We start from the raw sequence: 13,539 nt of genomic DNA on the forward strand, positions 1-13,539 counted from the left end.
CACCAAACCCAGAACCCTCCCTTCCTCCATTCGTCCATCCATCCATCCATCCATCCATCCATCCATCCATCCATCCCTAAATCCATCTTCTTTGTCTCCTTCTTTCTTTAACAATTTACTACAAGAGGAAGTAAAAACTCAACAGTGCACCCATCTAGTGTAGTGAAGTGTACGAGTAAATACACTCCTCCATGTCAGGAAGATGTTCTCTGAACAGGGCTGAAACAAAATACTGGCTTTTGATTTAAAAATAGTTGAAGATTTTTCACAGGTTAAGAACAACAAGGAAAGTTGCAGCAGATTATCATTATCAGTTTTAGCACAAGAGCTTGTGTTAAAAGAAAGTGTGAAAGGGGAAGAACCTGCCCTTAAATGGAGATTCAGAAAGAAAAAATAAATATTGACATATATATATATAACAATAATTTAGAAAAGAAGGACCAGATAGAGAGGGAATGTGTGAAGTAGAAGGAGGATAGAAAAAAGAAGAAAAGAAGAGGAAAGAGGAATATATACAAAAAGAAAGAAAGCATGTTTACAGCAAGAAAGAACAACAAATCTAACATGGATATAATAACAATTTCAATATGTTTATAATATAGTAAAGAAAGAAAGAGAAGAAAATGCTGCATAAACTTCTTTTACTGTACATTTTTAAGGCACATTCTTTACCCACATTGTGATGCCTGTCGTAGGGTGCACAAACTTTTGCACCTCTGAGATGAAGGTGTGTGACGAGTTTCATATTTTACACTCACAGAATATTATTGACTGTGTGAATGTGTGTGTGGGTCAGAAATAAGCAGATGGTCACTGAGCTGTTTAGTATTTGAACTTCCATTTTTACCCCTCTCTCTCTCTCTCTCTCTCTCTCTCTCTCTCTCTCTCTCTCTCTCTCTCTCTCTCTCTCTCTCTCCCCCTCTCTCCATATGAACCACGATTTTCCAAAACAAAGCCAGATCTGAATGAGAAGCTGATGGAGGTGGATGAGGACATCTTTTCCCTCACACGTTACTGCAGCTTCTCCACTGACCTGAGATCTTTATCCGTTCAGAAGAAAATTCAGGTGAAATCATCTGAAGTCTTCCTGCTGAGATTCCTGAGAACGGATAAACAATCTTTTTTTTCCCTTTGAAATCTAAACAGTTTTAGTGTTTCACATTGACATGACACACTTTCTTTGACATGATGTGTGTGTGTTGTGTGTGTGTGTGTGTGTGTGTGTGTGTGTGTGTGTGTGTGTGTGTGTGTGCACCTGTGTCATGTCAAAGAAAGAAAAGAAAAAAGGGAGTAAAAGAGAGAGAGAGAGAGAGAGAGAGAGAGAGAGAGAACAGAAAAAAGAATGAAATAAAACAAATAGGAAGAAGAGACACAAAGAAAAATGAAAAAAGATAAACAAATTAGAAGAGAAAGGAAGGACATAAAGGAAGCAAATAGGAGAAAGAGCTTATTACAGTGCTTACTGTACATTTAGCATGTAAGTCTCATGTATTATATAGTAATAGTTAAAGATCATTATAATACATAAATTCTAATATGACACTTTTTATTTCATTGCCTTCCATTTACTGCATTTTCCATAAAATCAGAATTTTATAAAGTTGCCTGGTTTACAGTGTCGTTGCGTAGACGAACAGATTGAATAGTTGAACGTTGTCATATCTGAATTGCCGCAGATATCTGAAGAAATTTCGCACGCTGAAATCCTATTGTGACTGCAGCCTTACTGTGAAGCTGGAAAGTGCTGAAATAGCGTAACTAGCCGTCCTTGAGAAAAAGCTGCAAACCAAGAGCTACTTCAAGGCTGTTTTTTAACCATAACAGCGATGTTTCAGAAATATGTCTGACCCCCATTAGCTTGTGTCCTCTCCGCCCATCACCTCAGCGACAGTCCTGTCTCCATCCTGGCTGTTAAGGGACCTCTGAGCAGCGTCCACAAAAAAAAAAAACCCTCTATATTTAGCACAACTTGTATTCAAGGTCTGTAATCAATCAGCACGTATACAGTTTTGTTCTCCTTTAGGTTGTTCGAAAACGCATTGTGTGAAACATTTACACAGAGTTCACAGCTTCCATGGGACTTCATATTGAACCAGTAGCACAGTTATGTTTCAATTGATTAAATATTTCAATATTAGTTCATTAAATTGTTCAATATTAGGGAAAATTATTCAGAGCGAAATTGTCCAACGAATTGATTTTCATTACATCAAACATGTAGACGCAGTCATTTGAAGGTTCGACATGTTGCGCATGATGAGATTGTTTTCTGCTTACCACTGATGTAAAGAGTGTTTTCCTGCAAATTTGAGCCAGTGTGGCTACGGTCGTATATCAGAGGTCAATTATATGCACAGCAAACACTCAGGGTTAATAATAATAATACTAGTAGTAGTAAAACATCTGATATGAATGTATTTTTTCTTGTGAATTATAAATAAGATCTTTCTTGGTAGTCGACTCAACCGACATTAATGTCTAGATTTAACTTCTAGGAAGTGTGTTCTTTTGTATGCACCGTGTGCAAGCACAACACTTTCTGGCTCCATTAGAGAGTCGACACGCGGCTGAGGGCGAAGTGCTATAAGTGATGCTTATTTGTGCGAAACACCTTTTTTTTTTTTTTAGCATCACCGCTGCGCTGCTCAAACACTGTAATCAGTTCAGTCAGAGCACACATCGCCTTCCTGTAATGAAAAACCTTTCAGGGCAATGAAGCCTTTAAAGTGAAGTGTATGAACGTAGGTATGGCAGGATGGATTCAACCGGACACGTCAGTTTCCTGACTTCAACTCATCACTCGCAGTGGAGAAGGATCACTGGTGAATATGGTGTTTCTCTGTGATTTCTTTTACATTCTGACCAGAAAATGTACATGAAAATGATGAGAATAACATCAGGATTTATTAATGAAGAATTACGTGGATAATAATTTTATGTAAACAAAAATTAATTGTTATCACAAAACTATAACATTTCCATGTAAACTAGGATAAAACCTGAAAAACAGATTCCTGCACAATATTCTCAAATATTATCAAAGCTTTAAATCACATAGCATTAACTCATAATTCTCATTTTCATTATCTCAAAACTGGACCTGACTATGAGGTGTTACACAAGGGTGTTAGTAAAGCCAGGCACTGATGAAGGTGAGGAGGTCCAGTCAGTGTTCACATTCATCCCAAAGGTGTTCCATAGGAATGAGGTCAGATCTTTATAGCAGGAGATGCTGGAACAGGTTTGGGTCTCCTAGTTCAAGTGAAGGGAAATCCAAACATGTCCTGTATGATTGTTTGCCTCCAACTTTGTGGTTACAGTTTGGGGAAGAACCACATCTGGCTAGAAATGTCAGGTGTCCCAATACTTTTGTCCATATAGTGAAATTACACATAAATTTAATGAATAAATACAGTACAGACCAAAAGTTTGGACACACCTTCTCATTCAAAGAGTTTTCTTTATTTTCATGACTATGAAAATTGTAGAGTCACACTGAAGGCATCAAGGGCTATTTGACCAAGAAGGAGAGTGATGGGGTGCTGCGCCAGATGACCTGGCCTCCACAGTCACCGGACCTGAACCCAATCGAGATGGTTTAGGGGTGAGCTGGACCGCAGAGTGAAGGCAAAAGGGCCAACAAGTGCCAAGCATCTCTCGGGGAACTCCTTCAAGACTGTTGGAAGACCATTTCAGGTGACTACCTCTTGAAGCTCATCAAGAGAATGCCAAGAGTGTGCAAAGCAGTAATCAAAGCAAAAGGTGGCTACTTTGAAGAACCTAGAATATGACATTTTTCAGTTGTTTCACACTTTTTTGTTATGTATATAATTCCATATATAATTCCACATGTGTTCATTCATAGTTTTGATGCCTTCAGTGTGAATCTACAATTTTCATAGTCATGAAAATAAAGAAAACTCTTTAAATGAGAAGGTGTGTCCAAACTTTTGGTCTGTACTGTAAATGCTGAAATATAGTCAAGCCAACCAATTAAATTATACAAAGAATGTTTACATATACAGAAACTATGCTCCTACTATAAGGTCTTATTAAAGCTGCATCTTATTAAGATGTAAATAATGAGTGCTTTTGTTATTGTTTATTTAAGCATTCTTGACTCATTCTTGAAAGATGTTCATATAGAAACTAAGCCCATTTCAGGAATAGTTTTGTCACCCAAATAACTGAAAGGATCTTAATTGCATTACTGTGCTTTCTTCTCTAATTGGCTGAGTTCCAACATCATCAGCATGATTACGTTTTCTTTTATGTGTTTCTGTTCTTTTCTTCAACGCTGATAACTCAAATCTTCCTCATTAACAAAAACTGTTTTTCTGGACGCTTCTTTGTTGTCACTCGACACAGCCTCTGCACTGCAGCAGTGTGAAAGACGTGTGAAACCTATCAGAGAGAGCGCAGCATTACACCGACGTCAGTTTGGGAATATTTATAATGAGATGCGCTCTATTTTTAGAAGGTCTCCCGAATCGTGTGTGTCTGGGGTGAAGGCGTGTGTGCTGTCATCTCCTGACGTTCCGATCTGCAGTTCAGGACGTTCCAGTACGGCGTCTCTGTGACTTATGATTGAGATGAATTCACACACAAAGCAGAACTATTCTGATATACAAACACTCCAGGGTCAAGACAATAACTTGTTTCTATTTTTGACTGTTTGTTGATTTTCTGCATATTATATATCTATACATACATTCATACATGCATCAGACTCCATGGTGGAACTTTTTACTCTTTTATGAAGCAGGGAATGAAATATTCATTACATTTAAGTCATTTATTGGTGCACTTGTTTTAATGATCACGTACACCCCAGACTAATGATTTAATTCATTCCTCGACCATTTATGGAGGAGAAAAACATCGTTAATTTCTTCTTCTCATCATTATTTATTTCTTCTCCCAGCTCCAAGCAACAGCACCATATTGTTGCTGTTGTTATTATTATCAGTGCAGGAAATATTTACCTTTTTATTAGACACATTCATTAAGCAAACATGTTCGCTACAAGCAAATCCAGCATTCATTCAGCATCCAACAATGTGACCATAGAGTAAGGAGAAGACGTGACCGTAGAGTAAGGAGAAGACGTGACCATAGAGTAAGGAGAAGACGTGACTGTAGAGTAAGTAGAAGACGTGACTGTAGAGTAAGGAGAAGATGTGACTGTAGAGTAAGGAGAAGGCGTGACTGTAGAGTAAGTAGAAGGCGTGACTGTAGAGTAAGTAGAAGACGTGACTGTAGAGTAAGTAGAAGACGTGACTGTAGAGTAAGGAGAAGATGTGACTGTAGAGTAAGGAGAAGACGTGACTGTAGAGTAAGTAGAAGACGTGACTGTAGAGTAAGTAGAAGACGTGACTGTAGAGTAAGGAGAAGACGTGACCGTAAAGTAAGGAGAAGACGTGACTGTAGAGTAAGGAGAAGACGTGACCCTAGAGTAAGTAGAAGACGTGACTGTAGAGTAAGTAGAAGACGTGACCGTAGATTAAGGAGAAGACGTGACCGTAGAGTAAGTAGAAGACGTGACTGTAGAGTAAGTAGAAGACGTGACTGTAGAGTAAGTAGAAGACATGACTGTAGAGTAAGTAGAAGACGTGACTGTAGAGTAAGGAGAAGACGTGACCGATAGTGTTTATGCAGCCTATAGGATCAGTCTGGTCACGCTGTCCTTATCGGAGAACGAAGGCTTTGGGTTCGTCAGGGAGGTCCATTAAGTAAATGCACTTTGACCCATAGAGGAAAAGGAATGGACAGAAATAGATGTTTGAGGAGGCATGAGGAGGCAGGGAGAGTAACCTTTCTGGTGTACTTATTGGGATGATTGACACACTCGAGCAGCTCCTGAATGAATGCCATCTGTACAGATTAATCCTCTGAGAGACTTGCCCTTTTCCTAAAACCTGCCAAAAAAAAGAAAAAGAAAAACTCTTCTTCCTGATGAAGTAACTGTGTGTGTGAGAGAGAGAGAGAGAGAGAGAGAGAGAGAGAGAGAGAGAGAGAGAGAGAGAGAGAGAGAGAGAGAGAGCATAGTTTTTCTTTTTTCCACTCCACCTCAAGCCCACTCTAGCGGTGAGAGATTGGATCACTAAAGGTGCTTTTCAGGAGTTTAAACTTTTGAAAATGGAAACCTCTTTAAAAGCTTCTGCCCAGAACATTGAAACACCTCCAGAGGTTTACCTACTGAAAAGTCAAAGAAAATGAACTTGTGAAAGAACTAAAAGATTAACAGTGTTATCTTAGATACATACACTGTGTGGTCAAAAGTATTGGGACACCTGCCATTTAAAGCCATACGTGGTTCTTTCAAAAAGGGTTGTGTTGGATGTCTTTGGATGCAGTAACATAAAATGTTCTCTCCATCTGAACTAGCAGACCCAAACCTGTTCCAGCATGACAATGCCCTGTGCACAAAGCCAGCTCTATGAACAGATCCTTTATATGGGTTGGAGTGGAAGATCTCCTGCTATAGAGCTTCAACCCTGTTGAACACCTTTGGAAAGAATGTGAACGGTGACTGCATTACCAGGCCTCTTCACCTCAGCTACATCAGTACCTGACTTTACCAACACCCTTGTAGCTGAATGTAGTGGAAATTGTAGTGGAACATCTTTCTGGAACAGTGAAGTTTATTAGAACACTAAATGGAGACTAAATGTGCAATAGGAGGTTAAAAAAAGTACATACGAGTCTTTTGCTTGGGTGTCCACAAACTACTGTCAGTATAGTCTATTATATTATATAAAAATGCACCTTTCTTTAAATCATGTATAAATTATCGACAACCTCCTTCTTCTCCTGGTGGTGTTCAAATTCTCGGCTTTAATAGAGAGAACATTTAACACGACGGTGCAGTTTTATTAAAAAACGCTTGTGCACTGTGTTGAAAGTTTGGGAAATGTAATTAAAGACATCTTTATCAGTGTTATTGGGTTCTCTGGAGGTTTCTGATGTTGACTGGTTTCAGGCTGGTCCTCCTGCCACTTAATTATTCAATCAGCTTTGGAGGAAACACGTGCGGTGTGAGCTCCCATTCGGCTTCGCTCCACTGCGCTCCAAAACAATCCCTCTTTCAGAAATTAGACCTAAACTGTACTCGGCTTTTGTCCAGATAACACAGAGGACATTACAGGAGAGGATTTCGTTCATCTCAACGTTGGAAAGCAAAAACTTTAAAGAAAGACAGAGGGAATTTCACAGTTGGTCAGACATCACCAAAATGCAAAGTAGCCTCTGTGAGGGTTTTAGCCAGAAGATACAGTGGCTGGTTTACACACCTCTGTTAGACGTTTTTTTTTTTATTTAGATAAACAACATAAAACCAGATTGTTCTAGAAGTAAAAGTGTACTAAAAATACTGATGATTTCTCACTGATGAATTCTGTTTTTGTGTGAGTAACAAACAAGGGGTTACATGGTTCTATATAGAACTTGCCAGAATATACAAGTGCTGAAAGTGCCAAAGATATAAACATAAAACAGAAGAAAGTTTAGATTATTAAAACCATGAAAGGAAAGACATAAAACGTATGTCGGTAGAAAGAAAATTTCACAAAAGAAAAAATCACGTGGGGGGTGGGGGGGAAAAATGTGAGGCCCTAACAGTCAAACACAAAAAATGAAACATGAAATAAAGAATACCGTACAGAGAGAGAACATGGAACAAAGATTTTTGATATGTGATGAAAAGCATGCAATTAAATCTTTAAACACTCCTGAAAGACAAAAAGAAAACCCTCATTTAAAATGTCACATTTCCATTTTTCTTTTCGTTCCCACTTGTCTGAGGCTTTTACAAAATTTCAAAACACCTCCATCTGGATTCTACAACCAACAAAGTTTATAAAAAAAAAATCCCCACAAATGAACATTCAAACCAAGAGTTCAGAAGTCAATGGATTCCCTGCAGAATTCCCTGATTGGATCGTGGAGGCTGAGCACCTGCAGGAACAGATAAGGTGCTTATCGTGTTTTCCAGCTCATTTCGTGCCGGGGGTCCGCTCTCCTGCGATCATCGAGAAGACAAACACCTAAATGCGACCGTAATTGCACTTTCACTGTCATAATTATGCCGTCACAAAGCTGTGAAAAGTAGCAGTGTTATCATTAGTGTGGAATATCGTGCAAATGTTGATGGAAAACCGCACGGCATGCTGACCGAGTTAAACACAGGCGATGGGCTGTGTGTGTGTGTGTGTGTGTGTGTGTGGAGGGTTTTTATTGGAGAACACAAACCAAAAACAGGCAGCGGGGCTTCAAAACACAGGTTAGGGGGACGAAAAATGTGGGTGAAGCCATTATCATAATATTAAGTTCAAACCGCCCTCAGCATGATAACACAGGTGGCACTGCTGCTGCTGATGATGAAGGTGATGATGATGATGATGATGATGATGATGATGATGATGATATCAAGCAAATGAAACATGATGTGATCTCTAGTAAAAGAAACAATAAAAGATTATGGGAACATTCACAAGGTATGTAAACATTACAGTGATCATGTGACTGCTGAACATCTGGATAATGATAATGGGCTCTCACAACAACCTGTCGCATGCTATAACCTGTACTATGATATAGTTATGAGAGGGTCTTATGACCGGATCAAATCAGGTTTATGACAGGGTTATATCAGGCTTATGACAGGGTTATATCAGGTTTATGATAGAATTAAGTCAGTCTTATGAAAGGATTGATTGAGGGATATGACAGGGTTAAATCAGGCTGATGACAGGATTAAATTAGGGTTATGACAGGGTTAAATCAGGTTTATGACAGGGTTAAATCAGGGTTATGCCAGGATTAGGTCACTCTTAAATGGGGTTAAATCGTGGTTATGACAGGATTAAGTCAGGTTAATGACAGGGTTAAGTCTTTCTTATGACAGGGTTAAATCAGGGTTATCACAGGATTAAGTCAGTCTTAAACGGGGTTAAATCGTGGTTATGACAGGATTAAGTCAGTCTTATGACAGGGTTAAGTCAGGGTTAAGACAGGGTTAAATCAGGTTAATGACAAGGTTAAATCATAGTTATGACAGGATTAGGACAGGCTAATGACAAAATTAAATATGCCTTACGACAGGATTAAATCAGGGTTATGACAGGATTAAGTCAGTTTTAAGACTTGGTTAAATCATGGTTATGACAGGATTAAGTCAGGCTTATGACGGGGTTCAATCAGGGTTATGTCATATTTTTGCCATGGTTGTGACAGAGTTCTAATAGAGCTGTGGCATGTTTATGACAGGGTTATGAGAGTGTAAAGTCAGGTTTGTGAGTTGTATCAGGGTTATGTCTAGTACAAAGACACTGTGTTGTGAATATAAAAACAGCAGATACAAGGAGCATAAAGTGATGGAATATAAACAGATGTAATGAAAGAATATTAATGTTAATGTTTTTATCAACGTGACACGATGCGTCAGAACATCAGTGTGTATGTTAATCCGTCTCTTATCAGTAATGCTCTGTGATCTGCTTGTGCAGCTTTTAATGGGAAGTCAATTAGCGACTCTAATAACAAATAAAGAGCAGAAATTCTCACAGCGGGGTTCAGATGAGTACAGTGGCGTATAGATATAGTGTTATTCCTGTAGCAAAAATAAAGTTACGGCTTTTGCTGTGTATCGCAGGGATCGTTCATCCTGAATGTCGAATGATAAAAAAGCACTGATTTTTTTTTTTTATAGCTCTTAATGTTCTTCCAACAAATGATGCCATGCAGAGTTTCTGTGGCATCACACAAATCTGTTTAGTATTGTTGTGGAGACTGAATTCAACTTTCTCAATTTGTACGTGAGGACAAATCTACAGAAAAGAAATTAATGGAGGAAAAGTGAGCTTTAAAAAAAAATGTCAAAAAGAAACAGAAATCGATAACGTCATTGACCAGAAGGTTGTTACTATGACAACAACAAAAATCTGTTAGATGAAACTATAGTTTATTTGATTTATATTCTTTGATATAGGACATCATGCTTCACTCATTACAGCTCTCGGGTTAGAAATACAAGGGCTTGGAGAGTTTTTGTTCCACTCAAGTGTTCTTTATGGAGACTGTATCTGTATTTTATTTAACATGTATTGAAGGAGTCTCCAGTCTCAGTGTACATTAGGTTTAAGAGAAATAAAACACTTTGTATACATATTTACATACGTGTAAGTAAATGTGAAAAAAGTATATGTCAAAGTATTAATAATAAAGTCACAATGTTTTTGATTACATCACTGTTTTCGAAGCAGCACGTGTAGCAGTTCTGGTTCCATAAGGTTGGTTGATGCACACCCCTCTACCCAGCGTAATTCACCACCCAGCATGCATCTCTTCCTACAGACGCTCACACAGAAGGCTTGCATCATCTGTGGAGGCCCCCCGTCTGTGCAGCGTCACGAGAAAAATCACTGAAAAGATGTTTTATTTTTCAGTTTTTTTTCCCACTTAGCATGTGCTGGAGTGATTAGATATACTGTACATGACTGCGGTGCGATTACACTCCACTTTTCTTTCCTTTGACTTCCATTCATACATGTGTGTACGCTGGAGAGTGGAAATGCAAACTCATCAGGAAGATGTTATGCATTTAATTTGATTATGTTTTGGTACGTTAAAAAGTTTGGTGAGTTCTGAGCTGATGGAGGAGGCACAAGATGGAGAAAGAACTTCAATGACATCAAATCAACTTAAGTGTGTTTATAGCAGGATTGGATTTAGATTAGATAATACATAAAAACAGCACTAGATTCTCTGCTGCTGTTTCTCTTCAGTCAAAAATGTAGCTGTTACAGCAAAGTTTAAGTATTTTTATTATTATTTATTTATATAATTTATTATAACTTATTATATATTGTTCATAAAGCATGAATGTATACAGATGTAATTTTCTTTCTACTTTCTTTGTACGTTGGAAAAGTCACCACATGAGAGCTCACGTTGTTACAACTTGCAAATGACCAAATACACATTACCGGGTCATGAGTTGCCATGATGGCTCATATCGTCTCGTTCAGCGATGTCATGATCTCTGGTAAAAGCGGTGTTTAACAGCATAACGAGTTTGTGAAGCGTCAGCCGTCACCTATAATTTCACTTATAGGCTTTTAAGTCCACTGAGATATCATTCCGAAACCTTCTACCCTGACTATATAACAGAGACAACGTGTTTTGTGTTTTGTATTTAGCAAATTTTTATGTTTTACGCCACCTGCCTCAGAGGACGCGTCTTACTTTGTTTTTGTCTAAAACATTTCCACACACCATCATCAATAAATAATAACCTTCCTCATAAAACTCATTTTAGAGCAGAGGTGGTCAATGGCACGAATTTTGCCATTCGATACGCTGCCATGTTATTCAAGACCTCCTACACCTGACCCATGAGGCAGACAGAGTGACGAGGTGAACGTGTTTTTACTTGTCTACTTTTTCCTGCCACAGGACTGAGTTTTACCGCAAAACAACTCACAACATTCCTGTTACAGGAAGTAACTATGTTCCAAGTCTATAGCTGTAAGCATGCTGACAATGTGATGCGACTCGACTGTAATGTGACCTCTCTCCTACACAGCAGAGCGCTTACTCTGTAGCATGACGTCACCCCGGTATGGCCAAGACGCCTGTCCAGATCGCAATTATTCACTATTGCGCAACAAGATGAATTACTCATTGACTTAGTCACGGCTTTGAGTCTGAGATCCCATCCTGCTCTCTTTGTGTCCAATCAGCCGTGATTGATAACATCTTCTCATTTTTCTGTGTTTTCTGTGTCTTTCTTTACAGTCCTTGCCTGAGTTTAAAGTGTCTGTGAAATTAAAGATGGTGTTTACAAGCTTTTCGTTCCTGGCATGTAAAACTGACCATTTGAAAGCTGTCACCCAGACGAGGAACCCTTTCCTCAACTCAGGTGCGCTCTTGTTGAGGAAGTACAGAAACATGCAAACTGCTACGAACTTGCCTAGTGTAGGAGAGCTCGGTGACAGGGTGCCCACGTGTTCAGAATAACACCAGTTGCACAGCTTCAGATTTACACAGGACGACGTCTTTTGGCACACTGACTTATGAAGGCTGGTGCTCCCTATGACTGTGCAGCCTTGTGAGTGTTACAAAACTAGTCTCGGAACTTTTTGTTTTCACCTTGTATGTTAACTCTCTTGATATATAATGCCCTCTCCATATTTAGCTACTTTTGCGTATCTAAATTATCTTGTGTCTTGAATAGGATTGGCTGTTTCTTATTTCTCCACATAGATTCTCCTGATTTTCCTGATAAGAAAAAACATCAGTGTATGGAATCAAATCATAAAGTAATTTCATAAGGACGCTGGACATTCACTCAAAATTCCCTGTATTCCAATGCTCGTAAAATGATTTCCGAACAAAACTTTAACGCAACCTGTGCCAAAGTCACATCTCTCATTCCCGAGTCAGAGACAGCGCAAGATGCCCTTCGGCAATGCCACGCTGAGATATTAAGAGAAGCAAACTTTTTCAATTAGACTTCGCAGTCGCGATCCTTCACTTTGATTGACACTTCACTTCATAACTTTGCTGTAATTTGCCCTTGGATGCTTCATTTTAATATTCACCTTGCCTTGATTGAGCTTTGCGTATGGTAATTGACAAGGACAAGAATTTCATTCGCTGGATATTTATAACCTTATAACCGATGTGGGTTTTGGTTCCGGGAAGTGTTCAGAAGGTAGCACGTTTCAGCCAACCATCCATCAGAGAAGGCTTTTGTTCTTCCTCGCTGGGCTGAGTGCTGGTGTTAGGGCTTTGCTCTTAATTATATGAGATCCTTGCATTTAATTAGCAGGCATGAGCAAAGCTTTGTTAAGTTGCTCCCCCCTGTGTGGAAAGAGAAAGAACAGCGGGTGTCTCTTAACAAATGTGTGTGTGTGTGTGTGTGTGTGTGTGTGTGTGTGTGTGTGTGTGTGTGTGTGAGAGACACATGGGCAGAATCAGTGTGACGTCAATGGTGTCTCATCATCCGGTGCAGCTCGACTCCGCTTAGTCTCCTGCTACTGGAGATCCTCTTGTGTGACTCCTTTCGGCCAAACACTCCACTTTTTTTGCTGTTGCATGTGTAACGTGGTTCCTGCAGTGGAAAAACACAGTTCTTACAAAATCTATATATATATGTTTATAAAACTTTTAATATTTGTAAATTAATCATTTCAGAAGTAATGCCAGATTTGTCCATGTCTGCTAGCTGGTGTATTTTAGCAGCTAGCTCATCTTATCGATTTGATTTATAACAAATTACATTAAACACTCAATAATTCTCACAAAAATCCTGACAAAATACCTGACGTTAGCTAGATGGCTAATCTGAACCCTGAGTTTTATTATACTTTTATAAAAAAATCTTAACATAAATGTTTTTTTAAAGCTCACTCATGTTTTCTTGGTGGCTATTGATAGCATTTAGCCTTGTGTATCAAGCTTGTTAGTAATCTATATCCTAAATTTGATCCTGTCAGGATTGTGCATGCTAGCTAGCTTTCTCACAAATGTGCTATG

Source organism: Silurus meridionalis, chromosome 8, assembly GCF_014805685.1.
Source record: "Silurus meridionalis isolate SWU-2019-XX chromosome 8, ASM1480568v1, whole genome shotgun sequence".
Taxonomy (NCBI): domain Eukaryota; kingdom Metazoa; phylum Chordata; class Actinopteri; order Siluriformes; family Siluridae; genus Silurus; species Silurus meridionalis.